At 42.3% G+C, this 18,427-nt stretch overlaps 1 protein-coding gene across 6 annotated transcripts in view; it reads right to left on the reverse strand.

The window, feature by feature from the left end:
- ppp2r3a (protein phosphatase 2, regulatory subunit B'', alpha) overlaps positions 1-18,427 on the reverse strand; it is a 57,642-nt gene that overhangs the window by 36,143 nt on the left and 3,072 nt on the right. For 4 of the 6 annotated variants that reach the window (XM_046412366.1, XM_046412369.1, XM_046412368.1 and 1 more), the window contains exon 2: positions 17,463-17,572. The gene's annotated coding sequence lies outside the window, so the exon portion shown is untranslated. Of the gene's footprint in view, positions 1-16,764; positions 17,241-17,462; positions 17,573-17,695; positions 17,801-18,427 lie in introns of those variants that run through there. The other 2 variants (XM_046412370.1, XM_046412372.1) reach the window with 2 other exon arrangements.

The following is an 18,427-nucleotide window of genomic DNA, read 5'->3' on the forward strand; positions in this document are numbered from 1 at the left end:
CTGTGCGACAATAGTATATACACGAAAGAGCTTCCAGCTGCATCTGGTCCAAAACCCAAAGATATTCAATGCTATATAACAAAGAAAAGCAGCATGAGTCAAATCCCCGTACGTCATAAGCTGGATCCAGGGAATGTTTGAGCTCAGAGTTTAGCTCCAATCCAAACAACATAATTTTCTTTATTTTATTTGATAAAACAACAAAATGTGGCAAGTACAACATCTCTGCAAGGTCTTTATCTGATCTTGCGATGTTTTCCTCCTCCTATAAGCTGTATGTGGAGATGAACATTTCTGAACACCTCATGCGACTGATTTTTGCTGACCATTGGGCCTGACCAACCCTCTCATTTCCATGATGTATGCCAGTAATCTAATTCATCCCTACTATTAGTGGATTTCATCTACCTCTAGGACCCTGACTCACAGGCATTGTAGGTTTAAACTCTTTACTGAAAACCATTAAGGCAGAGATGAGGTCATCCTAACCATAGTTTTGAGCTTGAGAAATGACCAGTCTCCTCATAGACCCCCCAAAAAACGCTCTGGTCTGTTTTGAAACCCTGTGTTTTACTAGGGGTGGAGGAAAAATTAGATAGGGATTTTCTCTTGAAAAATTATGTCTTGCTACAGAGATGTTATTTAAATCCAATTCGCAACATTATGATAGCCTGTAACAATTTTATAAGATCAGGTTGAACCAGCTGGAGGGTGAAAGGAAACAGAAGTAAACAAATAAGTCATGTTAACGTCCTGAGTTAGGCTTCCTCTTCAGTTTTGGTGAGGCTGGTTGGGCGTGAGCAAAGGTAACAGAATTAAATTCATCTGTTTGGTTTTTATTATGGATTGTTATGTTTTAAAAGAAGTATACAGTCACACAGCGAGAAAAAGGAAATCATCGATCAAAACTTGAAATGCATCAAGACGTATCAAGAGGCATAAGTTTTAATATTAATTATTGATCATTCTGTGAACTATGAGTTGCCCAAAGACTTTCACCCTGACGTTTTACTGTACAGTACAGTTTGAGCAGGACCAGCTATGACACTCTGTGAGACCAGCTGTCACTTTAAGCCTGTTATGGGGGTATTTACAACCCGACATACAAACAAGACCATAAAAGTTGACTCCTGTCACCTCTCCCTCAACTCTCCTCCCTCCCACCTATTAAACTTGTGGCTGTACATAACCTCAACTGAGGGAAAAAATTAGTGGGAACAGCAGTTAAGACACAACATTAAGATTTAATTAATATCAAATGGCTTATGGGACTCATTACAGCGAGGGATGAAAGTAAGACTTTAAAAAAAGTAACTGGATTGCTCATTTATAAACTCAGTTAAGCCTGCAAATAAACAGCACAAACGCACTTAAAAAACAACATGAAAAACCAACAAATCTGCTTCTCCTGCTCTCTGACTCTCACACACACACACACACACACACACACACACACACATGTCCAGTCCTCTGTTACTGGGTTATTTTCTTCCTCAGTGTTTAGAGTCTATTCTTGGAGTCGTGTTTGTGACCCCGGTCACTGCTCACGGTCAAATGTCCGGCTGCCTTTTCATCTCAGGGTTCAAATGTGTGCACATGTTTGCGAGCCTCGCTGTCCCCGAGTGCGTCACACACACAAACTGATCGACAGAGACGGGGCCATGTCTACGCCATCTGGTCCACATCTCCACGGGCCACCCCCAAAACTGTCTCTGCGTTCCTTTTCATTTATCTCCCAGTGTTACAACTACATCCACTCATAATTTCTCCTACCGTCTTCTTCCCAACGCACTCTCCCTCTGCTCTTCTTTCATCTCTTAATCAACACCTCTTTAGTTATATCCACTCTGTGAATCTCACCCTCCTCAGGGTCCCGAAAGCTAAACACCAACAGCATGTCTCAGTTTCTCTCTTTTGCTCCTTTGTGAGCTCATGTTTTGCTGGTGCTTTCCTTGACATTTTATTTCATCTGTTTGAGACATCAACACACACCACCAGGATTTTTCATTCCCTTATCCATAAAACCTCAGTGTATGCCATGTGCATACAGGCTCCGGCTGGGATGTGGGTTTAGCCGAGCATGTGGCTGTGGCTCTGCTGCTTTAAGCCCAGGGTTTAGGTCTAGACTTTCCTAATGAGAAGCAGACATCTTGCAGAATATGCTGCACTTCTGGGATATTAGATAGCACATACATCCATACAGAAAAAACAACATACTGTGAATAGCAAGAGAGACTTAGAACTAAGTTCAAGTGAGTGAATCCTTGGACACAGCCCCAGCTAGTTGGACCAACACTTTGTGCATTCAAACTTAGCTGTATTAAAACTTTGACTATTGGTGGTGATTTACGTATCAGCGCACTAAAACCTGTCATCCTACTCTGCAACTGCAAGGTGTGTTACAAAGCTAGTTAACCAACTAAACCAACTAACACTGACATGACACTCGATAAAATGCTATTTAATAATGATGTATTTTGTCGATATTGTCGATTTGTCGATATTGTCGATTAAATTATGATATTTCACAGTGTTGGTTGGATTAAGATGATCAGATATTTTCCACTGCACAAATGGCCTACAACTAATTCTGACACATGAACACATTTTGTTTGCCTACAAAGGGCAGTTGTCCGTAGGCAATTTTATTCCTACAATTTTCAACAGTTAAGACATTTCTTAAATTTAATAGAGCAAACAGATTTAGTGAACGTGCAGGAAGGTAGCTTGTGCATAAATATTAGGAAAGATCCTATCAAAAGGGTAAAATAGAAGATGAAAGATAACGAAAAACAATGTTTGCATTTTGGCTGCCACTGCCTGAACAGAAAAGCTCTGGTTTTACTCAAGAAGCAACAAGTGAAAGAGAAAGCAAGAGACAAAAGCAGCAAAAAAAAGGACTGTGTTACAAAGAAAGCTGAATAAAACACCAGTAAGTGGCTGTGTAAAAATAAAAAGAAATGAGCATAAAACAATGCAACATAATGAAAAGAGTTTGTTTGTTCAAGCAGGTTATGAAACTGGGTTTGGTCTCAACAGAGATTCAAAGTAAACAAAAGAAAGGAAGGAGAGAGATTTTTCTGGCTTCCAAATATAGCTGCAGGCTGGATTTACGTGTATCTACAGTGTGTGTGTGTGTGTGTGTGTGTGTGCACATGTGCTTGTAATATGGCTGCACAATGGCAAAGATTTACTACATGAGCTAACTTGAGTATGACTTATTAGACTCAAATAATGTCAAACCAGGACTTAACAGAGCTGAAGAGGAGGAGGGCGGGCGGGTTACCTGTCTCTGCTGTCATCTCACACACACACACACATACACACACACACGCTCACACACACACAGCGCGTGCATTAGCACAAACTCATGCAGATTTTCTTGACAGGCTGCCCAGCCTTGTAGGTCAAAGCTTTCCAAGTAGAACATGAGCGTAGTGATCTACTGTGAGAAGATATATACCTCAGCAAAGTATCCACCCTTGGGCAACATATATCCTCATACATGCAGGCTAACAGACACACTGTTTCTTCCTGGTTTGTTTCTGTCACCTGGAGGCTGAGGAAAACAACAAGGCCTCTGGTTACAGGCCAACATGTCAAGAGTACAAAGACAATGGCCGCAGCACATATGACTCACTCACTCACTCACACACACACACACACACACACACACACACACACACACACACACACACGCCCTCTCTTGGGTTAGGCACAGAAAAGAACATTCCCTCATTATAGCAGCGCAGCAGCAGTTCAAAGGCAGAGAGGGAACGCAGTGCTTTTACTATGGCTCTAACTGGCTGCAAGCCTGGAACATCACACTGACTACTGTCACAATTTGTCATACTAACACACTGACCAATAGCCTGGAAAGTCTCACACACTAACTGTGACCAGCCAACCGTGATGTCAGTTGTGGACTATTACAGGATCTTCAGTAAGAGACTGTGTAACGTCACAAAAACCAGAGCTTTTACATTTAATTCACGTAGCAGCTTTAGCAGCACCAATGAAGTGCTCAAGAAATACACACCGGTAAAGAGCAGTGTTTAGTCTGACATATTGTCATGCACATTTTGAAGTATCACATTAGGAAAGGTTGATGAAAATGGAAAAAAATGTTGCTTTTTTTCTTTTGCCAAAAACATTTTTACACTCACATGAAGACGTTTTTGTTGAAGAGTTAATGTGCTTAATGAGAGGTGGAAACACGTTTTCTGAATATGCCTCAACGTGTCATACAATGTACATATTTCATGTCACGTATCATATTTCATTCATGTTTCTGTTTGTTTTGCTAAATTCTAGTTATTAAAAAGATTTTTAGTTCTACTTCTACGTTCACAGCTACGTATGTTTAATGTTACTCACGTCATAAATCTACTCAAAGTGCTGAAAAAGCTTCTTAGAGCGTGTGTGTGTGTGTGTGCGTCACTCACACACACGCAGCTCGCCAACAAAATCCAAGTCAAGTCTGCCTCTGCCTCAAATCCCTCATGGATCTGATATGACGGCATGCTGCTATGTGTCACTGGCTTATTCTTCAGAACCTCGCGCGCGCGTGTGTGTGTGTGTGTGTGTGTGTGCATATTCCCATAAAAGTTGAGAAGGCAGTAAATGCTAGAAGTCAAGTAGGCGTGTGGGTGTCTTTCTTCTTACTATTAGCTGCCAGTAAGTACTAAAAATGTAAATGTGAGTGTGCATAGGTATGTGTGTGCTTCCATATAACATGAGCAGGTGGTGATTGCCATGATTTCAAATTTTCCAGTCGGCGTTACTGAGCTCCTCCTGGCAGACGCGGAAAGCAGACACACAGTCATCCTGTCTCACATCTGTTTGCCGTTACGTGCACGTATGCAAACTCACCCTCGGGATGCGGAGTAAGATGCTTTCACAGCGACACATAGGCACTTGTACGGTTTGGTGCAGGAGAGGTCTGTAACTCCCACACAAACCGCCCACACGGGATCGTGGACCCAAGTGCCAGAACTGGCTAGAAAAGTGTGTGCAATCTATTCAAAGAAATAAATAAAATAAATCACATTTGAATGCTCAAAAAGAGGCATCAACTTCGGAGTAAAGGATTCACTGAGTGGGCAGAATAAATACCGCACTGTCAATCAGACTGAATCAAAATGTGTTCAGCCCGGTTTTATTACATTTGTCAAGCTGCATTTGGATTAATCAAACCAGCCCATTGGCACCTGCTTGCAACAGATGAAATTGGTCTTGTAAATCCAGTACTAATGCCTGAACACAGCAAATAAAAATAATACAAATTATCTCCACAGCAATTGAAATTACCCGAAAAACAAAGATACAAGTCAACAAGCCATAGTTACTTATTCTTTTGTATACTTGCCCTTTCACATCAACAGTCTGGACGTGTAATTCCCCACTAGTGGAAATGCACACAAAAACACACACTCCAGATCCCTCAGGATTTGACTCCTCCAGCAGCAGTGACAGTGTGACTGTTTTGGCCTTTGAAGTCAGGAGTCAGTAAACCTCTGGGAAACTGGCTTCGATTCTCGCCCGGTCTCCACCCCTCAGTATGCAACTAAAGAGCAGCTTCCCGAAAAGACTCATTATAAAATCAGGAGAGGAGCTTCTTGTTATAATGATCTATTCAGAAAGGCCTTGGGCCATTGTGTCAAGTTGAGTTCCGAGATCGCATCTTCTTTTGGGAAATAACCGCTCACTTCAAAAGCATCAGTCATTCGTCCGAGTTTTTAAAAGATTCCCATCCCCTAAACTCTCGTTTTCCCCGTGACGCGCTGCACTGTTTGGGATTAAAGCTCTGGGTTTTAACAGAGGAGATATTCTGACTTAAAAAGAGTGGAAGTCCATCATGCTTAGAGAGACAGAAAGGAAGGGAGAGAGAGAGACTTTGAAATTTTGAAGAGAGAGTAAAAAAAAAACTCCAGAGACTTGAGTTAAAGCATCTTTCCAACAGAAAGAAAATCCTCATGCCCAACAATGCAAGCAACACATCCACGTGGACAAAAGACCAAGCCAGAGAGAGAGGGACAGGGAGAGGGAAAAGAGTGTGGGCAGAAAAGAGTAAACATTTGGCTTCTCTTCATACCCCTTCTAATTTGCAATCCATCAACATCCCCGCTTTCATCATGACATAAAGACGGATTTCAGAGTCCTGGAGACAGGCGAAAATTACACTGTGACTTATGAGAAAACAGCCTGACAGTGCTTTAGAGTGTGATTAATATGCTGTAGGTGTATGTTGCATCCATCGGAGGAGGGCGTACAGAGGACAACGCCGGCGTCCTGAAGTACAAGGCCTATATAAACCCTGATGCCTGGGGGGTAGAGGAGCTCGCATTCCTCTGATTCAGCCTAAATGATGGATACCTTCGGTATCTTCCCCCACTGTCACCGCCTCTCTCTTAACAGCCTGCATAGCCCACGGGTGAATCTTTCCACTCAGCTCCTATCCTCACCTCCTTTGCTCCCTTACACTCACGCATGCCAGAAAATGCGCTACTTGATCCCCATATCTCCTCACGACGCAACGGCAGCAAATGGAAACAGGATTTGACCCTCGCATCATGCGGATAGCAACTTAACTGTAAGAACAGTCTTATGCATTTGCAATACTTAAATGTAGAGCTGCAACTATTTATCTGCCAGTTATCTAATTGTACGATCATTTGGTCTAGTGAAAAAAAAACAGAAACAGTTTCCTAAATCCAAGGCAACATAATAAATTGTCTCATTTTATCCTGCCAACAGTCTAAAACCAGAACATATAAAATTCACAGTAATATAAAACAGATTAAAGCACTAAATCCTAAGAATGCAAAAGCTAGAAAGAAAGAATGTTTGGCTTTTTTTGCTTGAAAATGGTCTGAAACTATTCAACAACTAACCAAAATAGATTGGATTCTGCTTTGATACGTTCACAGGGTTTATTTTGACTACATTTAATCTTGAAAAATCTTGTCCTATTTTTTTTTCACATCTAACTGATCATCACATGGAAAAAGGTGAGAATATTTTAACAAGGTGAAACAGAAAATCTTCTTTCAGTCTTCGAATATGACAAAATATGAAATATAAGATGTTGACTGTGCAACTGAGAATCAGGAAGACGTCCATAATTCAGTATCTCATTCACTCAGTGTGCATCAGTGGTCAATAACTGGGGGTGGGGACCCCCACAGGTGGTTGCAAGACAAATTTAGGGGGTCATGAGACGACAATAAAGGGGAAAAAAGAAATTTCTACTCCATATGAACTATAAGTTTTGGGGAGGGGGGTTTTGGGGAGGTCTCCACTAATAATTGTTTCTTTTCTTCTGTTCACCTGGATAATTTTACCTGAAGAAATTCAAATAAAGCAATGAATCACTTTTTGGTTAAAATGGTTGTCAAACACAAACACAAACACACACACAACCCCCCCCCCCCCCCAAAAAAAACAAAAACCTGGTGTATTTGATCACTTCCTTAGCAACAACGGCCATCTGGTTTTATGACAAGTTCTACTTGATTTTAACATACTGCCAAAGAGGGAGGGACGAGACAAGAAGAGGAATCAAGGATATAAGAAAAACCGACTGAAGAACAAAGTAGAAAAATATTCCCTGTGTGACTGAGAGGGCAGATGATGGAGTGATGACGGAGGAGGAAGAGGCTACAGTCTATTTGTTATGTGTTTTTTGGCTCCGGCCCACATCTCTGAACTTTCAGCTCTCATACATTTAGGCTGCGGTTGTACATGTACAGCATGTGCATATTCCCGCACGCAGTATCTGATCCACGAAGCACTTGAAGGCGAGCATTTAGTGAGGGCGTCCGAGACGTGTGCCGGTATGAAAAACAAAAAGCTCTGTTTTCGCTTTCCCGAGAGTTGATATTATGATGATGATATAATAATGAAGTTTTCGCCCAACAGCTAACGGTGTGTGAGTTTCCTGTGTGTGCGTCTGAAGCGGGAACTTTTTTTCCTGCTGTGTGTTTTGGCCCAAGCACTGTGGGAGTGCGTTTATCAACGACAACAACAACAACACAGTCCCAGTCGTCCCCGAGGACCACAACTCTGAAAGCCCCTCTGGTTCCCATGAGCGCACGTCCCACGCAGCCTGTCAACTGGATTGTGTTGGTTTGTATTATGAAACTCTATATACAATGTTGCTACAAATAAACCAGCAAATCACTGCTTAATCACAGCGTTACTATGATGAAATTACAGCGTAATTACACACGCGGGCCACATCAATGTAGTGGACTTGTAGTTGATCGTGTCTGTGTTTTGGAGATGGATGCCCAAAGACTCAGTCTTTAATCAAGATGCAATCAAAAAGTACAGACTGGGAACGGCTGAGTATGGGATCAAATCATTATTATTATCATTATTATTGTAGCTAATTTTACCTTGTAGTATGTTGTCGCAGCACACTCGGTGTGACTTCATTCTAACAACTTTTACTTAGTTCTCATGGACAGCCATGAGGGGAGCATAAAAGCCCAAAAGAAATATCTTTTCCTTTCCATGTCTTAATAATAGAGAGCTGACGCCGTGTGTGTGTGTGTGTGTGTGTGGCAGGAGATGTGCGGTTCATAGGGAGGAATAACAGGAAAGCATAAGTCATCTTTATAAATCAAGATGCACAACCTTCTGTTCTGCAAGATCTTAATTCTGAAAGAAAAAATGAAAAAAGTAATGGCTAAATGATTGTGTCAGAGGCAAAGTCAGGCAAAGGCAAAGATCATGAGTAAATGTCCAAATAAAACAAGTGCAGGTAAAATTACTGCTTCCCGGTGCCAATCAAAGATCCAGATGTATAATGAAGAAGAACGGATGGACTCTCCTGTTGCTAAGCTCCAAGACAGTCACACTGGAAAAAATGCAACAGGAGCAAAATCTTTCCACATTTTCTGCAGGGGGTCAGCAACTGACGCACACAAAAAAACAAATTTAGGGCTAAGCACTACTTTTAGAGAAGCAAGCAAGTTATGATAATTCATTAACTCGCAGCTCCACATAATGTGGTGTAAAGAGTCTAAATTTGAAGCAGGATAGTGAGATTTTGTATTAAATCAGTACTCAGTACCAAGCAGATACCCTGAATTCTGGCATCAGAATCAGTGTGCAGCATTTTGTAAGCTTTCCAAAATTTCAAAAGTTACTCAGTATTAAAAGCTAGATTCACATTTTATAAGTCTTAAAACATTACACAAATGCTAAGAACACTGAGAAAGTTCTTATTCTCCGAAACAGTTTCTTCTAAAACGATTTTAACTTAAGTGATGGAGAAGAAGATGCACAAGCATTGTTCTTTTTTGTTTTTGAGGCTCATTTTGAGTTACTCTATATAGACAAAAGTATTGGGATGGGGTTGTGCTTGGCCCCTTAGGGTCCCCTAAGGGAAATCTTAATGCTGCAGCATTGGAAACTTTGTGGCAACAGTTTGTCAAAGGCCCTTTTCTATTCCAGCATGAGACATGGTTGGATGAGTTTGGTGTGGAAGAACAGGAATGTGATGTCATTAAAGTCAACTCTTCCTTACAGCTGTAAGCTACATTAATGGGCAGATTACACACTGTAGTGACTGTTAAGTGTGGAGAGTGTGGCACCGGCTGATAACACATGAAAGAGAATTTAGCTACCGAAGCGCACATCAGCATGCATCAAGAAAGACGGCTACAAAAAACAGCTACAAAAGCTACAAGCTACAAAATAAAGAAAAAGGGAGAGTAGAGAAAGAGGGAGAAAGGGGGGAGGAAGAGAAAGATCCAGGAGATTGGGTGAGCAGGTGATGCGGCTGCAGCTGCAGCTGTACAACAAGCTGTCTTTGATTCACTGCAGTTCAAACACATAGCAGGAGAATCACCTCACTGATGAAAGAACGCCAGCGATATCAAACTACCAGATCTCAGTTCTCCCAGGCATGGGTTACTGAGACACACACACACACACACACACACACACACACACACACACTAAGGGCTCTGACAGAGTAACAATGAGAGCAGTAAAGTATTTATAGCTGCATTATAATGACAAGGATGCCGACATGTGCCTCCTTTATACTGTACATGGACAAATATTTTACACACGCATGCACGCACACACAAACACACACACACACATATCCAGTCAGTTTGGATCAGACTCTAATGTTCCCCCCCTGAGGGTCCTGTACCTGGACAGATTTTAAGTCAGAGGAAGAAGATACTGGTTGAGGGGGGGGAGCGTTGTCAGCGTTGTCTGGACAGATCAGAGAACAGATGATGGAGATACAGAAGACAAAGAGGGAGAAGGAGAAGGAGAAGAAAGGAAGGGAAGAAAGAAAGGAAGAGAGAGAGTGACGGGAAAAGGCAGAGCAGAGATCATCGCTCCCGTAAAACAAGTCAAAATCATTCAGTCTGAGTCCTCACATCTGCTTTCACAAAAGAAAAATAGCTGAGAGAAGGGGGAGGGGAAGCCGTGCTCCCATCCAACTGTTGAGGGAATTTTGACTAAACTCTCAAAATGTCACGATAAGCTAAAATGTCCCATCTCCAACAAATCAGACAAGCTGCTACTGTCTTTCACTGTAAGCAAATGTTGCTCCTATAAAGAATCAAAAATAAAATAACAATACAGAAACTTACACATGCAAACAGCAACAGGTGTGACATTTCCATTTCGTGGACGCTTTATAGACTCAGACAGACAACATTTCAACACATTCCTAACCTCTTGTACAATGGAACTGGACCACCAGACCAATTATACCAGACCCATCATTTTTATTAAATTGATCCACTTTTGCATGATTGAGAACTTTAACCCATTAGAGACAGGAAAAGGTTTCACCAAGACATCAGGAAAAAAAAAAAGAAAATAAAGACCCTCATTTGAGGATTTCTTGGGTCTCAGCTCTCAGCATGGCTCAGCTCTACCAGTTGAAGTCTCATTTGTCTGCTGTCTGTGCATGTCTGCCTCACAGCAGGGATCCAGCAATGTCTGTAACCATGGAAACCACAAGGATGTAGCGCTGAACATCATAGGAAGTGATGGCATATTATACAGGTGCCATACACACGTAGGGAAAATCAACCTTTCCGTGATCAAAGTGAGGGAAAAGTCACTCAAATTGTCAAAAAAAAAGACACTTTGGTTGGAAGGTGAGCTGAGCCCACTTCACTCCTGGTGCAGTGCTGCTTCACCTTCATACGGTCAACAAGTCCTCGGCTCTTGGCAAAGGAGCAACGCCACCAGAGATGTTCAAGTTCATCGTGTTGCTCAAGGGCAACTTGACCTGTTTACTTTATGCCTGTTTACTTTCCTTGCCTAGACTTCCCTTTGCCTTTCTCAACCCAGCAGTTTTGTGGTTATGAGCTTTTTGCATCAGTTACAGCAACCCAACATAAAACCACTTCCAAAGAACAACTCAGGCCTCCTTATAACCTTTCATAGTATTTACAAAAGTTGCACGAGGACAGATCTGTTGTAGCACATAGCACCACCTCATGAAATGCTGTGAAAGTGAAAAGACAATAACAGTCATGATCAGTCAAGCCCAAACTGTTACAAGGCTGTGTGGCGAGAGAGGGATCATGTGGATTTGGTCCACTTGGCTGGGCAGGAGACAGGTAATGAGGTAGACAGGTGAGATGCTGAAGGCAGCAAAGAGACAGAAAGAATCTATCACTAAATATTTGCTATAAGTGCACAATATTTACCCTCTGGCATTTCATTCCTACTGCTCGTTCGGTGTATTTCCGCAGTAAACAGCGTCCTGATGAGTTTATGGTCTCAATAACTCATGGCTACCTTGTGACAGACAGAGTTGCTACCACTTCTCAATCAGAACCAATCAGGATAGATGCTTAGCAGCTCCCCAGCTCCACGTTCTGGTACAAATATGGTCACCTGACACATGATTCCAAAAAACCAAGATGGTGGTGGCAATAATGCGAAACTCGAGGCTTTGAAACTATATGTTGATACATGTCTGAAATCACTGTTCACTAAACTAATCCACTGAATGCATATTAGTAGTGAATGAGTGAACAAGGACATGGCAGCTCTACAAATGAGGGATTACAACACATAACAAGCATGCGTGTCATGTAAAATATGTCCAAAGTATCATAAAATATACCAAATGAGCAGATAAAAATGAAGAGCAGACCTACACTGAAGGTTTTGAATGGAATTATCTCCACACACAAACACACACTCACACACACAGCCACTAGTGGTCAGACTGGCAGGCAGGAGGGAAGCTTGAGTGTGCCGGGATCTGACCAGTTCGCTGTATACTGGCTGCCAACAGTCCACTGCACGCACACACACACACAAACACACACAAACACACACCACTGCTTTGTCCGACCACAGCTTCTGAGTGTGTGTACATTCACATGTGTGCGGGTTTGATCTTGTCTTTGAGTGTGCACCGCAGGCCTGTATATCCATATATCTGGTGTGTGTCTCTGTGTGAGCAGTTGTGTTACAGTCCTCTGTGTGTGTCTGTATGGGAGTGGGGGAGTTAAAGACAGGGTATAAACAATGTAGGGACTCCCTTGGCCTGTGTTTACTGACCAAGATAAAGGCTGTCATTCCTCACTCACCACCAACCTACTTCCTCCTCCCGGCCAACCAGAAAGAGGGAGCGATGCACTTAAGCCTTGGCAATGTCAGAGCGATCTTATCTTGCCAATAAAGCCTCTCGAATGGATTTAGATTAAACTGAGAGAGGGCAAAACAAGCGAGGGCACAGTGGTGCAACGGGGTCGTTTTTCCCCCGTGAGAGACTACTGCTCATCTTCCTCCTCTTCTCTTCCCACCCCCCCTTGTTAATGTACTTACAGCACTGCAAAACCTTCACTCTGTCCTGAGATGCTGGCTGACATAACAAACAGGAGCCTGAAATAGATTCTCCCCGTTTCCCATGCTGAACTGGAGGTATTTCCGTGGTAAAGAGAATTCCCTGCATTGGATCAAATAATTTACCCACTTCTCCATCTCTCTGCTTCTCTCTCTCTCTCTTTCTTTCTATCTCTCTCTGTGAGTTTTGCAGGATTAATGTCAGTCTCTTTCTGCCTTTCCCTCACATCTCCTCACTCGTGTCTCTTGCTCGATCTCGCTGTTTCTCCATCTTTTTTCCCCCTCTTCCACTCGCCGTTTTTCTCCATCTGTGGTAGGCAGTGAGACGCATGGTCTGCCCACACTGACCAACAAAAAAGCAGCCCTTTGCCTCTGTCATTTAGTCGGCCTGTCTGTTATACAGCTCAGGATGTTGCAGGCCAAAACATCCCATGGCCTCCGTGAGCAAAGACAGAGACTGTCTACTCATGATGTCACGGGCCTGGATTTGTCTCGTGACCTTTCTCGAGTCATCCTTTCCTTTGCTTGCTAACTTTCTCTTGCCTCTGTTTTCCAGTCTTTTTTTTTTAACCCAAGGGGTTATTTGCACACATTTACACATTGAGGAATTGAAACCACAGTCTGCCTCTATTAACTCAGACATCCTATTAAATGCATCTTAATGCAGCACAGGCTTCATCTGCTTTCACTGTGCAGGAACACAACAGAGGAGAGCAGTAATGAAAAGAGCAGGACGAGTGAAAGCAGCCTAAAAAGCGGCCATAAAATATTTTTAGCTTCAGACCCATTCATGTCATGAAATAGAGCCAGAAACGACCGCACTGCCATGACTATGAATGGTACTGTTAGTTGGTATTTTCTTTCTCTTTCTTTCTTTCTATTGTTCTGTGTTTCTTCCTCTCTTGGCAAGTGCACTTTCACTGGAGGAATGCCTGGTTCGGATTCAGCTTGTGTGTATCTGCGCGCATGTGTGTGTGTGTGTGTGTGTGTGTGTGTGTAGGGTCTGGACAAAGACAGCCAGTGTGGACAACAGAACACAATCATCCACTCAATGGATAGCTATTAACTCATCGCACACAAATGCACACAAACACACACACACACACACACACACACATACACACACACACATGCGCGCACACACACAAATTCCAGTCCAGACAAGAAGCAGTGACATTCAGACCCAACCGACCAATCAGCGCGCTTTTTACCGCAGCCACAATGGAGCCAGTCAATGAGCACCAGAGGACGATGGGAGATCTGTGAATCAAAGTGTCCAACTCTCCGTCCCTGTCTCACTAATCTTCACTCTCTCCCCCCACCCTCCACCTCCTTTCATTCTCTCCTTCCTTGCCTCCTTTGCCCAGGGAGGATCTCTCAGTGGTTAAAGGTGGTTACAAGAGGCCATCGGGCACAGTCCACCTCCCACACACTCACATATGAATCACTCCATTGTGGGCTCGATTCGATTCCTAACACTGTGTATGGGCTTTATTTTGACAACCACATGCAGCTCGGGCTGGGAACCAAAATTTGTTACTAAATTAGAACTGAGCCCAAAATGGCAAGAAGAAAAATAAGAAGACAAAAGACTGAATTCTTGTTCTGCTTATCGGTTCCTAAACACATCAACCCTTAGCTACGGCACATGAGGGCTGCATACCTGCCAGGACGTGGTCATCAGCCAGGACTTGTCCCTGTCACGCCTTGAAGCCAAAGAGTTGGGTTGTTTAGATACGAACATGTATGGCTTACGTGACAACAGTGTGAGAGATGGACAACAGTAAACACCCAAAAGTGTGGCATTGCTGAAACTACAGTGATAAACAGTGATAATCTAGATTATTTCTCCAATTCACATTTCACAGGAATAATAAATTGTAAGTTAAATATTATCTATGTTCCAGTGAAGTCCTAAAGGAAACACAAGCAGTCAGATGATCATATAGGCCAACAGCAATCAGGTGAATGGTGAAACAATTGCTCAAAATGTCTGTCGAAAACATCCCGCTTAAACTTTGACCCACTGCACTTGCTGTAGCTGAACATGCAGACACTTTTCCCAAGCACTGAGGGTTTATTGTTGACATTATACGAGTTTATTACCGCCAAATAAACCAAACTGCTGGCTTGTTTACCAACATCTCAGCAGGCACGTGTTCTGCAACTCTTCCTTGCATCCCATCGGCTTTTCGAAACTTCTTACAAAATGCGACATTAACGTTTTCAAAAACGTATTGCATTGTATTTAGCAGTGCAAATTTGTCAGTTTCATCAAAGCTGATAGAAACAATGGCCATGACTAGGACACAAGACCCCAGCTGTAATAACATGGAATGAAACCTGAACTTAAAGACAGCATATGTGCCCCCATTACCCACAACCACTTAAAGCCAGCTTTAGGCAAAACTGACAAGTAGTCAACCAAACCCAGCCCCTCTCCTGATGGTAGCCCACTTTCATGGTTCACCACAAACCACAACATACAAAAACAACAGGTGAACTGCTTGTAACCTAACTCATGTCTCTAAGTGTCTCTTCCTTCCTGATTCATCTGTATCACCTCACCTTCTCTTTCTAAATGCAGAGAAAACAAACCTGTCTTCCTCCCAAAAACCAAACTCAGTTCAATCTGCCTCCCAGTATGAGTGTATCTAAAAAAAAAAAAAAGATAGAAAAAAATCTATTTTAATGTGACAAGAGCACCTGATGGCAAAAAAGCAGTGATAACAGCAAAACATGTAACCTCGGCTTATTGAGACGCAGCTCCCCGTGTGCCCCCTCCATTGCCAAACACACACACTTCTCACTAACACACTCACACTTTCCCTGTCACGTCTTCATTTTTAGCAGCCGGCAGTGTTACATGGAATACGAGACGACCACCCACGCACACATATGCTGCTGGGAAATGTGAATGACTGTGTCACTGAAAGTGCCATGAAGACGTTACATACAATAGAGCCCTGTGCTGCAGAGATGAGTAACTCGTAGCTTTTGTGAGTCTGTGTGTGTATGTATATGAATATGTGTGTGTGTGTGTGTGTGCTTGCCTGTGAGTTGCACAAGTAAGGGCAGGCAAACACGTGGGTGCAGAGAGCTACATAAATCACACTCTGAATCAATTAGAAAGCATAAATGTGAGAAGTCCTGCAGCACCCACAGTTTAATGCTGGCTACAGACACACACCACACCCATACAACACACACACTCACACTCAGACAAACAGCCAGACACCAACACACGCACACAAAGAGGGTGTGGGTATGATGTAACTCATAATTACACGAGGAAGTAATCCAAAAATGAAACTTAATTAAAATTTTGTACTCGACTGGATTCTGTCTTCTCTTTATGTGTATCTCTCTGTGTTTATCTTTTCATTACGTGCAGCACACACACACACTCTTATTCACACACAGTAGCTGCCTGACAGACACCTAAACACAGCATCAGGGAGTTGTCCTGACTAAACCAAAGAGGCGTGTGTTTGTCCATTTAAGTTAAAACACTGTTACCTTACTATTGCATAACTCTGTTTTGCTGACTGCACTCCTGTTGTATATTGCCTGTGCCTCTGCTGGTGTTGCGTTCAGAGATTTGTAACATCTGTGTTTGGGGAATTTATGTAACTGGGTATTTTTCTTGCATTTCCACTTCCTTGATTAGTAAAAGAAAAGGTTGCTACTGGTGTTACTTTAACTATTAGGTTAATATTTCTCTAGATAGATGTCAAAGAAGAGATGAACTGAGGCTAACCAAACATTCAGTCTTATACTAATCTACATTGAACAAGATGCCAACAGAGGCAGCTGAATTAGTGAACACAGAAAACACTAATGTTGTACTGCGTTGTGCTATATGCTTAATTAAAAGGTACATCCAGTTATTTTTCAACAGAGCCCAGCAGTACTCACAGAAATCCTTGAAACATGTTGTTTTGAAACTCTGTGCACCAACTTTGCAACTTCTCCATCACAATACATCAAATTGTAACCTTCATGTTACTGTCCTAAATCAACTAAACATAACTTGCGAGAGACAGATTTAATACCAGTACGGCCCAAACTGAAGCAGCAGAGACTGAGATGTCCTAGAATGGGTCAAGCACCAAAAACACAATCATACACACAGTGACGGACCCCAGACTTACTCATTTTCCAAAACAGAAGTTAGACGGCGCTTCGCAATAGTTTCATTTCCTATAATGCAACTCACATCATTACACCCTCCTCAACTGGTAAACGCCCTGGTCTTCCAAGCTCCATATTCCTAGAGGCTTTCTGTTGCAAATTTGTAGCCTAAATTTAAATTTTTTGTAGCCAGGACCAAAAATAAATAAATAAATCAATAAAACAAAACAACTCACAATTGAGAACCCGCCTGAAACTATCTAACTGTTCAGTAATTTTGTTTTTAAAAAAAAAAATTAAATGAATAACCAGTTGGTTTGAGATTCTTGATCATCTAATCGATTACTTGTTGCAGCTCTAATTCTAATCCTTATTCAACAGATAGGGTTGGTCAGACATGACATGAAAAGAAACACTTCAGTGGAATGAAACAGGGCGTTGTGAGTCTGTGTTTTGTGACTCAGCCCACTGATCCAACTTACCTCCGTCTGCACTAAACCGCTATAACCGCCGTCATTAGTCCATTACATCAGGACACTCCCTGTGTATTCCAGTGGGATATTGTTGCCAGGCACGTACTGTCTTTTTACACCTATGTGAGAAATGGATAAAACCCAGATTAATATCACACATGCATACACACCATTACACGCGCACAAACACATGTACATCAGCACATCAGATGTACACACAAAAGCTTGGGAACAGCAAGCACCTGTGAAAAGACACACATCTGTGAGGGTCTGAGAGAAACCACAGCTCGTATAAATATAAGCTCCCAGACGGACACACACTCTGTCGCCCGTCCGCCCACCAACCCACCCACAAACCATCCACTCGAGCTGAGAAGCAGCAGACCAAGCAGCCGGTCAGGAAACTCAACAGGAAGTTAAAAACACATAAAACAAGCAAAACCTTTGCAATGTGTAAATGAAAGCAAAGAAGATGGGAGAGAAGAAGTCGAGTGATGGTGTAACAAACGGATAACAGGATGAATCTTTTGATATACGGTCATCGTTTTGGCATTAGGAATGACAACTCTGGCTGAGGTTGAGATGATAAGCGTTGAAATCCCTTGATATTAGAGGAAAACCACAACTGCAGCTGATCTCTGGAGGAAGAAGGATGCAAACGCTCTCTCTCTCTCTCTCTCTCTCCTCAAGTATGAATTTACTAATTTTCAGCCTGTGGGTTGAGATAAGCTTACACATGGACTCGATGTCTGGTCTCGAGCTACTTTAACCAAGTGTTTCACACCAGTGAAGCCTTCTGCTGCGTGAGAAAAACATGCATTTTTACAAATTACTCTCTCTCTCTCTTAAAAATACATACCAGACCTGTCATCAAGACATCAGCTGCAACGAGCGATTCTTTTCAATATATTCATCTGTGTCATTTTTTCAAGTAATGAATCAATTAGTTTAAACATCAAATTATTGCAAAAAAA

The sequence above is a fragment of the Scatophagus argus genome, chromosome 15 (genome assembly GCF_020382885.2).
Source record: "Scatophagus argus isolate fScaArg1 chromosome 15, fScaArg1.pri, whole genome shotgun sequence".
Taxonomy (NCBI): Eukaryota; Metazoa; Chordata; class Actinopteri; family Scatophagidae; genus Scatophagus; species Scatophagus argus.